Consider the following 20,251-nt stretch of genomic DNA (forward strand, 5'->3'; position numbering starts at 1 on the left):
TGTCAAAAGTTAAGACATGGCTGTAAAGGAATAAGGTAAAGGAATATGGCTGAATCATAATGAATGAACTAAAACATACTCATTTCCCCTGTTGGCTGCATGTTTATTCCAGTGAGTTTCCATTTTCCGTTTATGTAAGGGATGCTTCTCTTAGAACTGCCTTCCACAGCTACATCTGTCCTCCTGACAGTCAGTGGAGTGATGAGGATCACTGGGAACAGGTGAGCCAGGAATGGCTGTGCTGGGTATTCTCCATTCGCCCCTCCAGATCACCCTCCATGCTTCTCTACTCTGCTCTGTGTCCCAGGAGATTGATCTGTATGGGCTGAAGGAAGGGGGCTCACTGGCTCTCCAGTTTTCCATCAAGAATGGACAAAAGGAAGCACCATCAGAATTTTGAAGGTAAACAGGAGAGTGAGCTCAGAGGTGTGGCTGCCTTCCTCCTCTGTAGTCCCCAGGTGCAGTGGGAAAACTCTCACCTACATCTGACTCAACATGCCAATAGCATCTCCCTCCTTTTATCCTATACAAACCTAGGAAAACTAAAGGCTCCCCCATCCCTTGTTGGTTTCCCATTATCCTTTGCACATCTTTTATAAATAGACCTTTGTTAAAAAGTCCTCAATTAAATACACACACACACACACGCACACACATTATGTAAGTGAGCAATATATTTCTTGCTTGAACCCTGACTGGTAAAGAAGTCAAGTCTGCATGTGGGTGATTATGCTGGGTAACATGTCTTCTCATACAAAAGATAGTTCGTCGACACAATCTTAGAAATAATTTTTGACATTGCCCATTCCTTACTCGCAAGTTCTTTCCAAAAGAAAAGTTCCAACATTGTTTAGTGCAGGGGCATGCTCATCCAAGCATCTCATCTCCAAAGGTGACTACTTTAATGGAAGCATTATTCAGTTAGCGATTAAAGTTCTGGATGCTTATTGTTTTTAATGTCTCATGACATTAGCATTGCATTTTATGACATCTATTTATCACTTCCCACAAGAAAATAGGTACCTTGGAAATTTTGAGTGGATAATCAAATTTTTTAACTACCCAGGCCCCAGTAGGAAAAACAAGAAATGTCTGTTATACTAAAAAGGAGAGAAAGAAAGAGATTGATTTGAGGAGAGATTTGGCTTCATGGGATACAGGGAAATAAATAAGATTGCTTCCAAAAATCATATTTCATTAAGTAGACACATGTAAAATTAGTTTCATGTTGTGGGGAACAAGTTGCCTATGATTTTAGTCATAAAATATGCTAATGCTTGAAGAATCATTTATTTCCTTAGACTCCCCAAGAATCAGCTTTCTTTTTTAGAATATTGACATTTAAGAAAATCTTGAAACCTGATCTGGCTCATTCTCTACTTAGAGTCAGTAAATTTCATAAAGCTGGTGTTAAGCTATCCTCTTTCTTTTATCTGCACATAGTGTACTATATTGAACCATTATTTGCTTAAAAGTACATGATGAACATTTTGAATGTTCTCGGTGTTTTTAATTTAGATTTGCTCAATCATAGAAATTAAAGATGGAAAAATAAGATTCTTCCTCTTACTATGAACTGTAGTCCTCAGTCCAGACTTGATTCTCCTTTTCTGATTAATTAAGCTAAAAGAAGGGAAAATAAGCCTTCTCGGCAATTGCTTCCATTATCTCAGGATTTCTGGACTAGCATTATCTTTTTAATGAAATGTCATTACTCCACTGATTTACCCCTAACAAATCATGTCTCTTGCTCTTGGCATTACACTTCAAACTTATTGGTCAAAAGAGGCTGTGTCTCTATCAGCTGCAGTTTATTGGAACAAAAGACGCCATTGCAATTAACTATATCAAGATTGGCTTAGAAAAAACAGAGATGTGGAACTCCCCAGTCCACTCTGTTTGAGACCATAGAAACAAGGAAATTCAACCTGACTTTTAGTCATATTTAATTTATATGATAGAATTATTAGTACAAATATGATTTTCAATAACTTAATGTTTCTAGTTCTTTTTGTTTGTTTGCTTTTACCCAAAAGACAAAATGGATTTTTAAATCTAATATTATTTTGGAGATCCCCTTAATTTTGCTTTCCTCTCTTACCTACAGCTCCATATTAAACTCAGGGAGCTAAGAGTAAGAGAGGTGGTGTAAATCATATAGTTGCTAACCACATTTGACACATGAGTAAACTAAACCCAAAGGCTGATTCATCATTATCCCTTCCAAACTTTCGTCTAATATTTACTAATAAGATACAATAGACTGTGCTTTTGAGAACAACATTTGAAAAATATATAATCTGTCTCCCAGGAGTTAGGCCAAATATTTTTCAAACAATTCAGAATTCTACTAAAATGTCTCATTTGTTTCAAATCAGAGTTATTTCAAAACCACACTCATTGATGAGGCTTCCCCAGTCCAATGTAAATAAACTGAGAACAATGCAAGGCTAATTTGGCCCTTATCATATGCCATGTTAGCTAGCTATATTTTCATATATTTCTCTTTTCCTCCTAACCAAATTTTAAACTCTTTATTCTTTCTTTCTCCCAATATACCTTGCTCCTGGCTTTCCATGTAATCAGCTAGACTGCTTGAAGAAAGTTGTTGGCAACCTATAATCCACAGCTCTTTATTCCAGTTCATTAAATGGTGATGCCAGCACTGGTTTTGGGGGGAAAAAATGCATTTAATTTGCTTTAGAAATACACAGAGGAATGAGGTGATTGATCTTAGCAGAAAGAAGCCAACACATGCCTGATGAAAATGTAACAGCGCTTAAAAGCAAACATGTGATTTGAACATGAAAGAACTCTAGTGAACCCCAACTATCTTCCTTGAGTGGTCAGAATTGTCTTGTTGAGTGTTCAGCCTAAGACTAGCATTTAGGATCAATCAGTACAACAAAGAAGGTAAAATCCTTTCACTTCAACTTAACCTATAAACTCACAAGCTGAGAATGTTTTCTCATTTTGGCTAGAAAAACTACATAAGGATGGTTTTGAAGGAATAGATTTATTATTAATTATAAATGCCTCATATATAGGTCCTGTGACATTTATTTTTCTGCTTCTTTGTTTGAATAAACAGTGGAGTCTCCATAAGAATTTTAATTTGTCTAAAATATTAATTAGTTAGACCTAAAAATGTTTCCCTCTTTATTACTTTCTGACATCCCTTGGAAAGAATTTTTAACCAATAGGAAAAAATTAAAGTTTATATTGGAGAACATTTTCTCAAGTCCATTTGGCTAGGTCAGTAGGTTTGGAATTTGGCAGTGCTTGTAATTTTTAATTTCACTGCACTTTGAAATTTTGCTGACTGAATAGAACTATCTAAAGGAATCAGAGAATGAATGATTATAGGAATTTTTCAAATATTGCCTAAAATATGGAGAAAAAGACATCAGAGAGTAATAGTAAGTTGAAAGACAAGGGAACCATTCAGCAGATTAAACAGAATTTTAGAAAGACAGGTACTGACAAAATAGACAGTATGAAAAGAGAGACCCAAAGAGAATTATTTTATTCCTTATGGTTATAACTGTTACTTCTTTCTTATAGAACAAAGTTAATATTTAGATGGACTAAGGGATATTTTAGTAATAAAAGTATAAATCAGGATTGAAAGTGTAAGATGAAAAGTTTGAATGATTTACAGAAATTTTTCCATGCCCTGACTACAAATGAATACAATTTTTTGCATTACCTGAAATATGAGACCATTTTCTCTCTCAATAGACATCTTCATTTTCAAGGTGGGCTTCTCAGGGGGTTCATGAACCTCATAATTTTTCACAAACTGAGAATGTCTAAGCACAATGTGACAAACTGGAGAAAGAAGATCAACCATATAGAAGTGTCAAGGGTCACATCAACATGGACTAAATCACTGTTCTAACATGTAGAATATTTTGGTAAGAAAAGATTTTGGGAGAATGATTGATTTGAATCTGAATTTCCCTGTAGACATCTTTGGAGCAAGTGCCGTTTGGCTCTGGGGAATGAGCTTCCTGTTACAAATCAAGTCTGGTCAGAAGAGTGAGCCTTCCGATAAGCATGGGATACCTACAATGTCAGACACCACAGCAAGTGGCCAAGGAACCTACAGGTTCTCTTCAACCCCCTTCAATCACAAGCTCAAACACAAAAGTAAAGGATAAATACCATTTCCAAGGAATTTTTCTACAGGCATATTTACATGAGAAAGAAGTCTTATAGGGTAGAGAACACAAAGTAAGAATTTGCCATTGTTAAGAACTAGCCTTCACATAGCTTAAAAATTCATTCCAATTTAGCTCAACAGATCTTTTTTTCAGCCTCTACTATGTGACAAGCTTTACAGCACAATTTGAGGCTCACAGAAGGAAGGAAATCAACAACAAAAGAGCAAGAGGAAGGGCAGTTTGCACCAGGAAATGGAGATAAAGTCAGACAAAATACAACCTGCACGGTTTGAGTCTTCCAATGGAAGATCATTGGTAGGGGTACAATGTCGTGGTCTTGAATAATTAGCTCAGAAATGCCTAATCTACCCTTTAGTTGGGACCCCTGGGCCCAGACTCCAACAATAGTCCCCTTGTGCCCACTAAGCATGGTTGTCCTCTCAAGGGAGTTAATGAGACCAAGAACAGCTTTCTCATAGCTGTGTCTGGAAACTTCATGGAGAAAAACAGGGATAATTTAAATGTGTAATAGGGAAAAGGAGGCATGAAATCAGCAATACTCTCTCAAAAGTAATTGTAACTCTGAACTACGGAAAGGGTATTTGACAATGTAACTCATGAAATGTATTAGTCAAATTAATTCAATGTGGCTCAGATATGAGTGTAGCCACAAGAATGAAAATAACTAATAAGCAGGAAGAGGAAGAAAGAGGGATGTCTACTGCAAACTTGAAATAATAGCTACTAGGGTGCCATAAAGTCTTAAGATTTGTTGGATTTTCTTTATGTCATAGGAATTACATACCCTGACTCTGTGGGATTGCCTACTGAGTATTTCTTCATGGATGTGCCTCAAGCATCTAAGACACATGTCCAAAACCAGATCCATTATTTTAAAATTCCAAAATAGAGTGATATAATTTATGTTTGCTCAAAGGTCTCTAGAAGCTCAAAGGTAGGAGAACTGACTACAGTGTAGGTGTCAAGGAAGGCTTCACAGAAGAGGCAAACCTTGAGCCACGTGTTGAATAGTGAGCAGGAGCTCACAAGGCAAATGGGTGCAGGAACAGGATTGCAGGCAGAGTAGAGCACACAGAAAGGCAAGCAGGCAGGAAGGGCATGGGGTGTTTTAAGAATTTCAAAGAATGTAGCTGGTGTATGGGTGGTGATAGAAGATGCAACAGGAGAGGAAGCAGGAGTCATATTATAAAAGGCCTTTATTAAATTGAAATTGTATCCAGCAGTCAATGGAAAGTTACTGAAAGATATAAAGAAGGAGAGTTATATGGTCATATTTGTGTTCCTAAGAGATCCTTCTGAGAGCACTGTGGAGAGTGGCTCAGAGGCATGCAAGACTGACAGCCACACTCAATAAGAACTGGAATAGAGCCATGTAACTGACACATGAGAGGCATAGGCATATGGGAGCAAGAGCACAAAGGCCGACCCTGTGGAACTTCACAAAATAGCAGAAGCTGGGAGTAAAGGAGAAGGAGCAATTAAGAATGATGCTCAAAATTCAAGCTTGTGTGAGTGGTTGGCAATGGCCCAAGGTGCCAAGGCCTCCAGCAGAAGAGAAGAAGGAGCAGGGTTTGGAATGGGGCTGGAGGCAATGAGAACTCTTTGGGACATATTGAGGTCCCAGTGGGTCTTTCTGGTAGAAACATCAGGGAGGAAACTGGAGAGGGAGATCTGGAGAGCAGAAGAAAGGTCTTACCAGAGGTAAGGATTTGGGAGTCATGGGCCTGGCTAGGGTCAGGCATGAGACTGACAAGCACTCCTAAGTGAGACTCAAGTAAGAAGAGGGCTGAGAACAGAACTCTGGGGGCAAAAGCAGGTATGAAGCAGTCTCCTTGGGACAAGTTTGTATACAGACCCACCTCTTCACCCATAACAAACTGGTATAATCGGAAGGAGAAGAGTGTGGATAGTGGTTCCAAAAGAGGATTCCCACTCTGTGAAGTTCTGGGATTAGGAAGATGGAGCCTGGCTCTACTGTACGGGGTCTTTCAGCAACATAACTATTAGAAACTAGATGCACTTAGAAGAATGACTTTTAGGAAGCCTGTGTAAAGGCTCCCAACATAACTGCACCACCAATGTAGGGTTGAAAGTGCTCCACATGGAACCAGAAGTGAAACCTAAAAATTAATGGATGAAATTATAATGTGTGGTGATGTGTGCAAGCTTGTGTGTACAGTCGATCCTCATTATTCACAAAGTCTGTATATGCAAATTCACCAACTAAAAATGTATTTGTAACACCCAAAATCAACACTCGCAGCATTTTTGGTCACTCATAGGTAGGCATGGAGTGGCCAAAAAACTGAGTCCCTGACGTGCACGTTCCCAGCTGAGGTGGGACAAGCCAACGCTCTGCCTTCTTCTTTCAGCTCTCAGGCTATAAACACATCTCGTCTTCACAGTCTACGCAATGCCAAGCTTTTCACATGTCTGTGCTTGTTGGTGACTTCGCTGTGTAAAACAGCCCCTAGGCACAGTGCTGAAGTGCTGTCTGGTGTTCCTAAGCACAAGAAGGCTAGGCTGTGATGTGCTTTACAGAGAAAACGCATGTGCTAGATAAGGCTCATTCTGGCATGAGTTACAGTGATGTTGGCCATGAGTTAAATGTTAACGAATCAACAACATATATTAAATAAGGTGTCTTTAAGCAGAGACACATATAAGCAAGGTTATGTATTGTTTGCTTCCAGAGGCTCACGGGAACCTAACTGTTTCCTCTAGGAGCAATGATATTTATGGCAACCTTACAGAACATAACTACTACAAATAACAAGAATTGACAGTATAGGTATAAGGCTGGAATAAGCCAAGAACTCCTAATTTACTCAAAATGGTTTGTTATAAGCACAGAAATTTAGAGGATGGGCAGGGTGTTGAGGTTTTGTTTGGGTTTCTCAGGCCAAAATCAAGAAATAACAATGAAACAATTTGAACTGCCTGATCATTCATTGCAGTCGCATGAATTGAAGATGGAAAAGTACATCATAGAGTCCTGGGTCCCAGCTCGCTTTATACTTGCTCTGTGACCTTGGACAAGCATTTCCCCTCTCTGAATCCTCATGCCTCACCTGTGAAATGAGGCGATGACACCATATGAACTCTCAGATACCTGTCAGCTCTGCCGGTTCATGAGTCTGCAACCAGTCCCAACGCAAGAGATAGTTTGTCATGAATTATGGCTGCAGGACTCCATAAGGCTTAGGAAGAAGTATTTACTGGAAGTGCATTTCCTGCATTTTCCAGAGCAGCGTGAGGACAGAATCATTAGATTCTTGATTTAAGGATTCTGGAACTTTTATTTAGTTTTAACTTCAATGACAGAAATGAACCCAAAGGAAAACTGTAAAACTGGCAGAGTAAAATAACCTCCATTATTTCAAACTTAATGTCATTAAAAATAGAAACAGCATAAAGAGAAGAGTGTCTACTTGTGATTATTTAAAGCAAATGGCTTGAGCGATCGAAGCTGGACCCAAATGATGTGCACGCCAGGCTGCTCTGATCCCCTGATTCTCTTTTAGGTTTTCCCAGAAGACCTCAGTATATCTCACCAACAATTGCGTGCTCCATTAAGCACTTGGCAAAGAACTGGATGGACATGTGTAACCCAGACGTTTCTGTGGAAGGTTAGTCCTCCCAGATGGAGTCTTCATCTTAAGAATGTGTGCAGGATTAAGATGTAATCCATTGCTTCAAAGAACACAATGATGCACAAAATAAAATGCTCAACTTAATTTTCCTCCAGAAGAATTCTTTAACTGTAGAGGATATATTAATAAACAGAATCCTCTATTTAATGAAATGTCACCTCCCTTTCATCTACATTGTCAGAGGGTAACTCTAAGAAGTAATGGGAAAGTTTGAAAAGATTAAATACACACACACACACACACACACACACAGACACACATCACCTTGCTTTATCATTTTTTTTAACCAATGAGAAAATTTCCATAGCTACATGCAGGCCCATAGCTAACATCAGTGGTGGTCCCGCCACCTTCCCTTTTCCCATCTGCATCCTACTTGGAGGGGTCCTTGTATGCTTGTATCACCAGCACATAGTGATAGCAGCCAACACTCAAAACGGCAAACCTACAGACCTCACAGGCTCTGGTCATGGACTTGGAGACCCTGGGCCAGGGAATCTGAAGTTCTGGGTGCTCAGAATATGGTCTGGAAGCAGACACGGGCTCTGGTTGAGCATCTCCCTTGGTTCCTCAAGCTCTTCACCCTGTGGGGTGGGACATGGCTAACCTGGCATATGTGCACCTCTCTCAAGATGCCATTTTATTCTCTCTCCACATATGATAACGCACATGTCTTTGCATCAATTTCCTAAGCAGCCTTCCAACCCTAAACGTCTCATCACATCAAAAGTGGCCCCTCTTGGAGGATCTGAAGCACAGAAATGTGTTGCAATGTCTGTGATATAGCTGTGATAAGCTCATGAAAACACACTGGAATGAACTTCTGGGGTTAAAATTAAAGCTTCTCTTATATAGAAGCAGCTGAAGTCCTAAAATAAAGAAAATCAACATTTCACTGAGAAACAACTATATACTCTTATTCACGTTCATGAAATACAGAAAAGCATAATCACTGCTCTGTCTCCGTTTAATAAACTTCCCCAGAAGCACCATGAAAGCTCTATGACCCATGCTTGTCTTTGGCACCTGGCTCAGTGTCTGGCATGTTGTGGATGATCAATAAATATTTGTTGAATAAATAAATTTAATTCATTCTTTTAATCTACAGAACTTCAGCGCCTTTATTCTAAACAATTGGTTTAATTTCAAAACCCACATAATAAAATAGACTTGTGTTTCCTATCCCATGTCTGTTTCTGTGACTGCAAATGTTTTTAATCTTAAGAAATGCATGTAGCCACATGGTATGGCATTGTTTACTCAGCTATTCTTCATTATGAGAACTCACTTTACTTATGTAGTACTCTTCAAAAGATTATGTGAGCTTTCAGCTTTTGGCTTCAGGCAACAAACTGGGCCCTGGTAGCAGCAGCAGTGAGGAGACAGTCACCAGTCAGAAGGACCCAGGAGAGTGAGGAGACCCTGTCACCACCTTTCCTTCAGAGCATCTTCACGACATGGCATCTGTTGGCATAAATCAAGATCCACGGCCTTTCATGTCTGTTTACTTTGCTCTTGTCATCTTTTCCTCTCTAAACTTCATGGCAGTCAGACATCTACACACCAAGCCAAGTAACTGCTGCAGCAGAGGCAAGAAGACTCTTGAGCCAGCTAGGATCTGGGGAACAGTGGAAAGGTAGGATCTGTTGGGTTGCTTTGCCCAAGATAAAAGGCATTAAAAGCATTTAGATATTTTTTAGTTGATACTTATAGTGCCACGATGAAAGTTAACATCTATGAGAAAGGTATTTTTAAAATTACAAATTTTAGTTATGAGATTTGTAATCACACCGTGATTGTGTTTTGTTAGATGAAAAGAAGTAAGGTACAAAACTACATACCCTCAGGGCTGGTGGTCAGTCGAGATGTGCTGGTATGGCCAACCTGGCCTAGTACTAGTGAATAGTGTCCTCCTGCTGCACTGGCCCATCCTCAAGGGTCCCTCGACCATCCCCACCATCCAACCACTGAAGGGTTACAGTGGATCAGTGCCTCTGATACACAGGTCATTCAACATTTTAAATATTACTGAATATGATCCTATTTTTTAACAAATATATACGTGTGTGTGTGTGTGTGTGTGTGTGTGTGTAAAGACAGAAAATACACCAAAATGCATGGCAGTGATTATACTGAAAGCTGGAATTGTGAGTGATTTTTATTTTCTTCCTTCTGTTTGCAGGGTTTCCATGATTTTCTACAGTAAGCATATATTGCCATTATGGCAACAGGAAACAAGAACAAGACTGTTATTTTTTAAAAGAGAGAGAGGCTCTTCAAAGAAAATAAATCATCCCACTATTCACTCATACCTAATTCATTCCTGGTAGCGATTTACTAAATTGCATATGCACTAAGGTTAATAAATAAATCTGGGTGACTACTATGAACACAGCATACGGAATGCCAAGTAATATAAAACAGGACCTCTGTCGAGGAGTTCACGATCTAGTTTGGTGCTAAGACACATCACATCTCTCTCTCACACACACACACACACATACACAGCTCTTCCAATCTTTCTTCAAATATCAGGGTCCCCAGGAGGCCTACCCTGACTATTGTGCTTAACACTGCAGCCCCACCTCCAACTGGGCACACTGACTTCTCCTTACCCGGCTCTAATCTATCTTTCTCCATACCACATAGCACCTCCTGCAAGAGCCCTGAAGCAGCAGTACAAGCCAGTGTATTTTCAGCGCCCACTGAAGCTATAGGCTGTCAGGAGAGGCAAAAGGAACAGAGACCTAAATGCTGCCAAGAAAGTGCTATGGAGGAAGGTAGGACAAAGAGATGAGGAGGAAATAGTCAGGCTTGAAAGAATTAGTTTACCTAATCCTCAAGTCCCTAATCTGGAGGGATAAATGAAAGACCACAAACAGCAAGCCAATTTTTTTTTAATTGAAGGGCATTTTAGTCATCAGAGTAACGACCTCACTTCATTGCAATTTCAGGTACAGGGAAATTTAATCCTATAATTCTAGTGGATACAAGCTAAGGTTCTCTAACCAAAAATTTGACCTGGACTTGAATTTGGGCTTCACATATGTTATCTCTGTGACCTGGAGAAGGTTATTAACACCTCTAAGCATCAGTTTCCCCACCCACAGAATGAGGATAATAGCAGAGCCCACTGTAAGGGATTGAATGACAGGGTGATTGTGGAGCCCTTCACTCAGTGCAGTGAAGAAAGCCAGTGTCTGACTTGGCGAATGGGGCTTTATTGAGAGGGGAGGAGCACAGACCTGACGCTGGGCAAGTGCAGTTCTGCATGCTGGTCCTCTCCCTCCCTCTGCCTTAGAAAGGGCAGGTGTGTAGAAGTGGACTGAGCTGTCTCAGTGCAAAGCTGTAATGACACAGCATGCAGAGGCAGTCCCATTATCTGCTGCGGTATAACACATGCATCTTTACTAACTCCCACCTCCTCCCCTCCTGGGAGAGGCCTTCCTTTGTTTTGCCAGTCCCTATAATCTCACTGTGCATGGTTGACACATGCTAGCAGGGCTAGCGACGAAGGTTGAGCAGACTCACACGCTCAGTGAGTAAAGACGTCCTCTGTGTCCCAGGGACATGGAGAAATCCAATTGCAAAAAGCTCTGCTTTCCTCCTACCCCCACATTTGCAGAATATCCCTGGAAGTGCTCAGTCTGTGGAAAGAATAACCAAAGTGACAACGTTCTCCTTCAGCTATTCAGGAGATCTTCAAAAGAGTCATTTTGCTCTGAAAGGGGGAAAAAGCCTCCTTAATCATACCACGCTATGAGGGATGTGTCTGGGGTTGAGGGAGCTTCAAATGTTCTTAAGAGAGAGTTTTAAGGTCACACAGAAGAAGGTAATAGTCTTTTCAAGAGGTCAATTTGACCCTAACACCCAGGTCTCAGTGTTTTCCTAAGCAAGACACCACTGTTGGCAGTCCTCAGAGACATGAGCAGAACACATGTTCCACAGATTTCTTGAAATCAGTTTCCCCTCTGTGGGACAACAAAGATCAACGATCTTCTTTGGCCCAAAGGGGAATGGTTGTTTGTGGCGTCACGCCACATGTGTTAGCATCTTCTCTGCCCTCCCTGTGCTTTGGATACAGGACTGTAATCTTGTGGAACATTTATATTACACAGTGCCACAGTCAATCATTTAGAAAATAAATTTTACTCCTACTTTTGCACGGCCCCTCAGGTGACACATCACCTAGTCACTACAGCCTGCATATTCATCTTGTCTATGACCTTTTAATCCACGCAAAACCCAAAAAATATCATGAATCTGAAACTAAAAGAAACAATTCTCATTTCCTGGCCCTAGAACTAAATGCATTTTTTAACCCAATTTTGAACCAAGGCTCTTTTCTAAGCTCTCTTGAATCTATCTAAAGCAGAACCAAATCTAGTTTCCTGATTATTAATCTGGAACTAAACTAGAATTTTATTTTGTCTTATTCTATGTATGTATGTATTTATTTATTTGAAATGGAGTCTTGCTCTGTCGCCCAGGCTCGAGTACAGTGGCATGATCTCAGCTCATTGCAACCTCCGTCTCCCAGGTTCAAGTGATTCTCCTGCCTCAGCCTCCCTCCTGACCAGCTACTATTGGGATAACAGGCACGCACCACCACACCCGGCTAATTTTTGTATTTTTAGTAGAGACAGGGTTTCACCATTTTGGCCAGGCTGGTCTCAAACTCCTGACCTCAAGTGATTCACCTGCCTCAGCCTCTCAAAGTGCTGCGATTACAGGTGGGAGTCATTGTGCCTGGCCTTAAACCAGAACTTTTTAAACTCTTCTCTAGCCTGGGTGACACAATGAAACCTCATCTCTACCAAAAAAAAAAAAAAAAATAGCCAGGCATAGTGCTGCACGCCTATAGTCCCAACTCCTTGGGAGACTGAGGTGGGAGGATCATTTGAGCCCAGGACACCAAAGTTGCATTGAGCTATGATGGCACCACTGCACTCCAGGCTGGTCAACAGAGCAAGACCCTATCTCAAACAAAACAAAACAAAACAAAACAGAACTCTTCTCTGAACAAAATGTGCCCCAAACCAACCCTTCATGCCATTTGATTAAAGCAGTTATGAAACATCCTGGTGTCACATGCTTCTTTTGGAGACAGTGGGGCATGGAGGCCTGAAAACAATTTGATATTACTGCAATAAAAAGTACAACAGTGGTAGAAGATGGAACTTTAATCCACTGCTCAAAGTTTAATCAGTGATCTGCAATAAATCAGACTAGATATCCTCAGTAGTAATATGCCTCATTTGGGTAACATCAGAAATAGGTCATGACTCAACACCAGGTAAGTCCATCAGAGGCCAGACACAGGCAACAGTAAGGATCCAGTGGAAGTTACGGGCTGGGTGGGCAGGAATAAGCCAGGCAGATTATGCAGGAGGCCAACTGAGGCAGGATTCAAGAGACTGGATCAGGAACCTGGAAGCTAGCAGGAAATTGAGGAAGAAAGAATACATGGTAAGAAAGTCATCAAAAAAGGATCAATGTCCAAAAAGACCTTAATAATGATGGGACATTCTCTGGTTACTGAGAAGATGAGAGCTGAATGGCCTAGCCAGGATAACTTAGGCTGAGGTTCCAGGAGATGACTGTCACAGTTTTCTAAAGTCTAGCCTAACCCACAACTGGGTTTCTGGAAAATATGTATACCCCATATATAGCATATGCACTTGCATGCTTTTGCATGAATGAGCTCCTGCAGATCTGAGGTATAGGTTTGCTATTATTTTCTTATGTGTATGATGTACAGCTCACTCAGACAAGAATAAGTCTTGTAAGATAATGTCTCTAAGTGCTGCTCTATTCACCATAGCAAAGACATGGAATCAACCTAGGTGCCCATCAGCAAATAATTGGGTAAAGAAAATGTGGTACATATATACCATAGAATACTACACAGTCATAAAAAATAATGAAATCATGTCCTTTCCAGCAACATGAATGCAGTTGGAGGCCATTATCCTAAGCAAATTAATGCAGGAACAGAAAACCAAATACCACACGTTCTCACTCATAAGTGGGAGCTAAAAAATGGATACACTTGGACAATAAAGATGGCAACAGTAGACACTGGGGACTCAAAAAGGGAGAGCAGAGAGAGGAGGGCAAGGGCTAAAAAACTACCCACAGGGTTTCCATCCTTCTACTTATGTGACGGGATGATTTGTACCCCAAACCTCAGCATCCCGCAATAAACCCATGTAACAAACCTGTACATGTACCCCTGAATCTAAAATAAAAGTTGAAATTATAAAAAATAAAAGAAATGCTGCTGATCTGGGTTTTTCCCCCTTTTGACATTAGACTCTTGACTCTGATAATCAGAAAAATACCACCTGGTATTTCTCTTTAACACTACTGGAAGGGTTCTTTAATCCTAAACTTAATACGGGTAACCAAAGGATATTTTCAGACCAACATGAAATCTAATCTTCATGCATCTCCATACCCAAGCATAACACACATGCAGAAGGTTCTGATACCAAGCTGGCTCAAATTCGCTGAGGAGCAGCTAAAGAAAAGTTGTGATGTCATTGGGATCCTTTTCTGGATGTCTCACATATTCTTGTCCCCAAAGAGGGATTTGTCCTACACAATTATTTTTCTGGAATCACATTTCAGATCAAATCTCCTACCTGCTCAGAAAGAAGTCAATGATCTCCCACTATCAATTAGAGAAAACCCATACTCTGGTATACCTTTGGGTTTCTTTTCCACTATCACCTTCCATAGATCTTTCATATTAGCCATGCAGAGCTACTTGCTGTGTTCAGCCAGATCTCACTCACACTTTCCCACCTGTATGCTTTGCTCAGGCAGTTCCTCAGCCTGGAATATCCATTTCCCATTCTGTTCCCTGGGTTTAAGTCCTACCTATCCCAAATCATAAGCCCTTCGCTTGACTATTACTAGTTCCTAGCAACTTAATCCCTTGAATTATAATTTGCAACACTACTCCAGTAACTTTTCTGCATGCCCTGCCTTTGGGTCAGATGGTCATACTCAATTCACTCCCATTTAGTTTTGAGGAATTTGTCAATTGTATAGCACTCTCAGGGAGGAGCACTTAACATGTGAACAAATGCCAAAATGAGAGTGAAAGAGATAATACACTTTTACAATCGTTTGAAAGTGTTGTGTTTTGAACATGTCAAGTTAGGGACGTGTCTCAATGACACACACATCTCCACTCAAAAATTCAAAACTCAAAAAGCATTCTTTCAGATGGAGGAAGAATGTGACTTCAGGGGAAAAGTACCAGGAAGTTTTTAGGGGTGATGGAACTATTCCATAACCTGATTATGGTAGTTGCAACCCAAATCCAAAAATGTGTTAAAATTCATATAACCGAACACAAAATGAATGAAAAAGCCCATTTTACTATATCATTTTTTTATTATTAAGTGTTTTGCCAGAGAAGTTAACTACACTTTATTAGCCATTATTTTTCCGAAAACAGGGTCAACCAGGGTCTGATTTTGCATTCACTCACTCCAAGGAGATAAACAGTATTTGTTGTGCGTTGGGGAGAAAGAAGAGGGGGCTGGGAGAAAGAAAATGTTTTATGCCAAACAATACTGTACAGTTTTAAAACTTGGGCCCTTAGTATATGTAGCACCAGACTTAATTTGCAATTTCCTTTCTCACATACCTTAAAACAAGACCTTAATACAAATATAACATACAGATTTTATATACAGCTTTTCTTCACCTGACCTAGACCTTTATATTTATTTTCATTCATTATTTCTTATCTAATTAGTTTAGTTATTTCAACTAAACCTGCTGCAGGTGATGCAGGCAATTTGTTTCAGAGCCATAAAACTATACGTGCTTTTATTGTTACTACAGGTTTCCAAAGTATGCAGTAATTTCATCATTTGCCTGACATGTTTTATCAGGTTAATAATTCATTTCTATATTATTCATGGTTTGATGACTATGGTAAAATCTAGATATGTGAATGATACATTTTCTAACATAGTATCTTTTCTGTTGTTTCTTTACATTAATCTAATTTCCATCCTCACCTAATTCTATAACAATCCTAATTGAAATCCACAAGGGGTAGTTAAAATTCAGGCTCAACTGAAAAAGGATTTAAGTGAGTTCTTAATGGAACCCAGAGACCTGCCAAATTTAAAAGCTGCCTAATCCCTAGCCAGGTTATAAAAGACTTTCAACAGTAGAAAGGTGCAGCCCAGAATCTCCGCAGATCTTACCATGCTCCATGGTGGCCAGGCCAAGTTTTGAGATTTTTGTTGTTGGTTTTGTTCTTTTTCTCTTCAAAAAAGCAAAAACAAACACAGTGTAAAAACTTTCCTCATAATAACTTCCTAAAAAGCACTTTTTCTCAGCCAGGTTATATACATTGTATGTTTTATGATATGTCTCTATTTTGCATAACAGCCATTAAGGTGCAAAATCAACAACAAAAATGATGAAAATGTGGAGTTTGGAAAATTCTTAGCAAAATGCTCATGCAGAATTAATTTCTATACTTAATTAATATACCCTTTGCATATGAAGTCACTGGGCTTTAGAAGGATAAGATTCTAACTTAAATCTCAAAAAAAAAAAAAAGAAAAAAAGTTTCTGATAAAGATGAAATTATTACCTCAGTTCTCTGCTTCATTTAAAATTGCTTTAATGGAGGGCAATTTGACCTAGGGAAAATTTAACACTGGCCAGCCTAAAATCAAAAATCAATATACAAAAATGGGGGAAGGGCAGCTTTTTCCAATTACTCACATCCAACCTTTTGCAGCTTTAAAAGTACTTGACCATTTTCTCCAATTCTGGCACAGTACTTTTCTTTCTCGAGGAAAGAAATTTCATGGTTAGATACAAGAATCCTCTTCCGTGACAAATAATTGTGTCTTTCCCGGATTTCTTCTAACAATTTCTCACTGGAAATTTTTAGATAGAAAGTTTGAGGAAATTCCTGCTCAGAAAGGAATATAACTATGGAAACTTTAAAACTCAGTTTCACAGTATACCATGCAACTAATCACCACATACAAACAAGAGAGAACTTTCTTCAGTCAAGACATTGCAGTCATATAAAGCACAATGATGAATCATCACGGTAAAGGAGAGGTTATATTTGGGGCTTCTTTTCTGTTGTTGCCACCCCAGATAGCTAGCACACTGCTCTGTTAGAGAATATGAGACTCAGTCATTGTCAGTTCAGAAACCAGCCATGAAGCGTGTCCCATGTCCATCACCTAGAAGGAACCACACCAGGCAACAGAACTGAGAGGGGTTGTCTCGTTTGATTCTCTTTTCCAGCGTTCTGCGTGTGACTGTCACTGGGTGATATGGTTTGGCTGTGTCCCCACCCAAATCTCAACTCAAATTTTAATCCCCATAATCCCCACATGTCAAGGGAGGGATCTGGTGGGAGGTGATTGGATCATTGGCAGTTTCCCCCATACTATTCTCCAGATAGTGAGTGAGTTCTCATGAAACCCGATGGTGTTATAAACGGCAGTTTCCCCTGGGCTCTTCTTTCCTTCCTACTGCCTTGTGAAGAAGGTACCTTGCTTCCCCTTTGCCTTCTACCATGATTGTAAGTTTCCTGAGGCCTCCCCAGTCCTGCAGAACCGCGAGTCAATTAAACCTCTTTCCTTTATTAATTGCTCAGTCTTGGGTAGTATCTTTATAGCACTATGAAAACAGACTAATACACTGTGGGGGTGCCAAAATGGTTTCTTCTGGCAGACTCTCATATTTTCTTAGCCTGACAACAATCATCTCATTATTACTGACCCATTATCATAAGAATAAAGCCCGCTTTAAACTTTGTTTCCCACAGAGGTGATGGATTCGTGCAACTCCATGCAAATTCTCCTGGGCTTATTTGTGAGTAACTGGTAGAGAAAAGGCATAAGCTATGGCCAAAGAACAGGGCAAAACAGGTGACCTGTGTGGAGATCAAACCCATAGTCTTGTTAGCACATTCTACACCTAACCCCTCTGAGAGGCCTCAGGGAACTGAATAGAAGATAACAGTACTAAGACTCGGTCATCAAGAAAGACAAGGAGCTGGGGAGATGAACACAAATGAATAGGTACTTGATGTGGAGAGTAACCAACTATGTCTTTGGGAGATAACATGGATATTAAACAGATGATTAAATCTTGTAAAGTATATAATAGTTCTGTGAATGTTAAAATCTTTGTTTTTGAAATTAAGTCAAGAATTAATCATATAGCCATTTTAAATAAAACACACACACACAAACTCTGAAAGTGTCTTTGCCTCAACTAACAGCAGTTAGAACACTTTTCTAATTACTTAATTAATAAGGAACTCAAAATTAACTTTTAAAACTAAACTGCTAGAGTTATTTTTATGCCTTGATGTTTATATTTCAAGCAAACAAATCTTTGGACATAAATTTTCTTTTGGAATTGCCTCGGTTGTCTGCTTTGTTGTGTCGGCATGGTGTTGTTGAAAGGGAACTTGGTGATTCTCCACTTCAACCTTCAACTTTTTTCTTTTATAGAATGAGAGGACTTGGATGGCTATGCACTCTGGTGAAGGAGGACCAAAAGCTTGAGCACAGCATCTGACTTCCAAGCTGGTGCTCACTGCACTACAGCAAGCTGACTGCACTGATTTATAGTAAATTAACAAAAGAGAGGGAAAAGGAGATAAATCTATCCTTTGACTTGACTACTATGAGAATGTCATTTTATTCTCTCATGGTTTCTGTAACTCAGATCACAGATAGATCCATCCATGCCTGTTCAGCTTGAAGTCAAGAATATGTGGCAGTTTACTTGAGAAATAGAAGCAGCATCAAAATAGATATTGGAAGTGTTTACTTTACAAATAATATCTTAAGTTAAAAATTGAATAATAGCTGGGGATCCACGGTCCTTTAGCTCAGTCATCCCTTCAATGTTTCTGAGAGGAATGCATGTTCAGAAAGGAAGACCAAGAAAATTCACATTTATTACCCAGAGACTTTGCACCAAAGCCCATGATAGTTCCACTTATGTCAAGGCCAGAGAAAGATCAAGTGGCCTCTTACCCCTCTATTGTCCCAGCCTACACTGAAGTCTCCTCTTCATCTTATCACTCTGATGACAATCAAAGCTTAGTCCAAGGAAATGTGCTAAGGGAAATGAAGGGAAAGCAAGAATTTGCCTGTGGGGCCTAGGACTTGTCTAACTTCCTTCCACAAGGCCTCTTTAGGAAGGAAAAGTCTAAAACAAAGCCAACACAAGTTCAGACCCTCAACTCATTCTCCAATTACACCAAAGCTCCACAGCCTTGTACCGTGGGCCAATATCCTTGACCCTGATTCATTCTTATCAGATCTCCTCCCCTTGACTTGCCCTAGGGAAGAAAAAGCAAATGCAAAACCTTGTGCTCCCACTAAAATCAAATCCTGCATTGAACTCTGTATAGTGTAAACACATTCCAATGGAGACCAGATTTAAATAGAAGCCTACACGCTAGACACCCAGCATCACCTCCCCCCAATTGTAATTGATAGAAAGTATCCCTGATTGCCTTCAGACAGCCATTTGCTTTTGCTCAGGCATAGGAGATGAAGAGCATCTACCCTCTCTGCAAGTATATAATAAAATCCTTTACCTGATCTGAGAACCCTGAATTTTTGTCCTAATTTTCTCAGCCCCTAGAACATCCATTTGAAAGTGGGAAAAGAAATTTAGTTCAAACCACTGGGGAAAAGAAATATAGTTTAAACCACTGAGGAAAAAAAAAAGACAACAGCAACAACTACAACTGCAATAAAAAATAAAGCCCTCTTATTCCTTCTCTTGGATTGCAGTTTACTTTCAATCTTCCTTTGTTAGCCTTAGTGTATTTTGGCCTCTGTCTCCCACAGGAGTTCAAGCTCCCATGATACCGTGAAAGACTAAACAAGGAGCAATAGTCAATAGGGTCAACACGTGCCACTTGGTCCAGAGGGCATTTGGCCAGGTTCCGTCCTCCCCTCTCACACAAACCCACACTTACTTCCTGAAACCTTTTTCCATTCATGCTTAGATCCATTTGGGGGAAATTTTCTGAGTAAAAACTGGATTGCATCTCATTAGGTCTGGTGGTTCTTTGCTTGACAGGGAGGAAAGCCAATATATAAATAGTCTCTCTTTGCCCATTTTCTGTAAGAAAAGTTATTTTTTGGCTGGGTGCAGTGGCTCATGCCTGTAATCCCAGCACTTCAGGAGGCCAAGGTGGGCGGATCACCTGAGGTCAGGAGCTTGAGACCAGCCTGGCCAACATGGTGAAACCCTGTCTCTACTAAAAACACAATAATTAGTCACGTGTGGTGGTGGGTGCCTGTAATCCCAGCTACTCAGGAGGCTGAGGAAGGAGAATCGCTTGAACCTCGGAGGTAGAGGTTGCAGTGACCTGAG

The sequence above is a fragment of the Mandrillus leucophaeus genome, unplaced genomic scaffold (assembly GCF_000951045.1).
Source record: "Mandrillus leucophaeus isolate KB7577 unplaced genomic scaffold, Mleu.le_1.0 Scaffold888, whole genome shotgun sequence".
Taxonomy (NCBI): Eukaryota; Metazoa; Chordata; class Mammalia; order Primates; family Cercopithecidae; genus Mandrillus; species Mandrillus leucophaeus.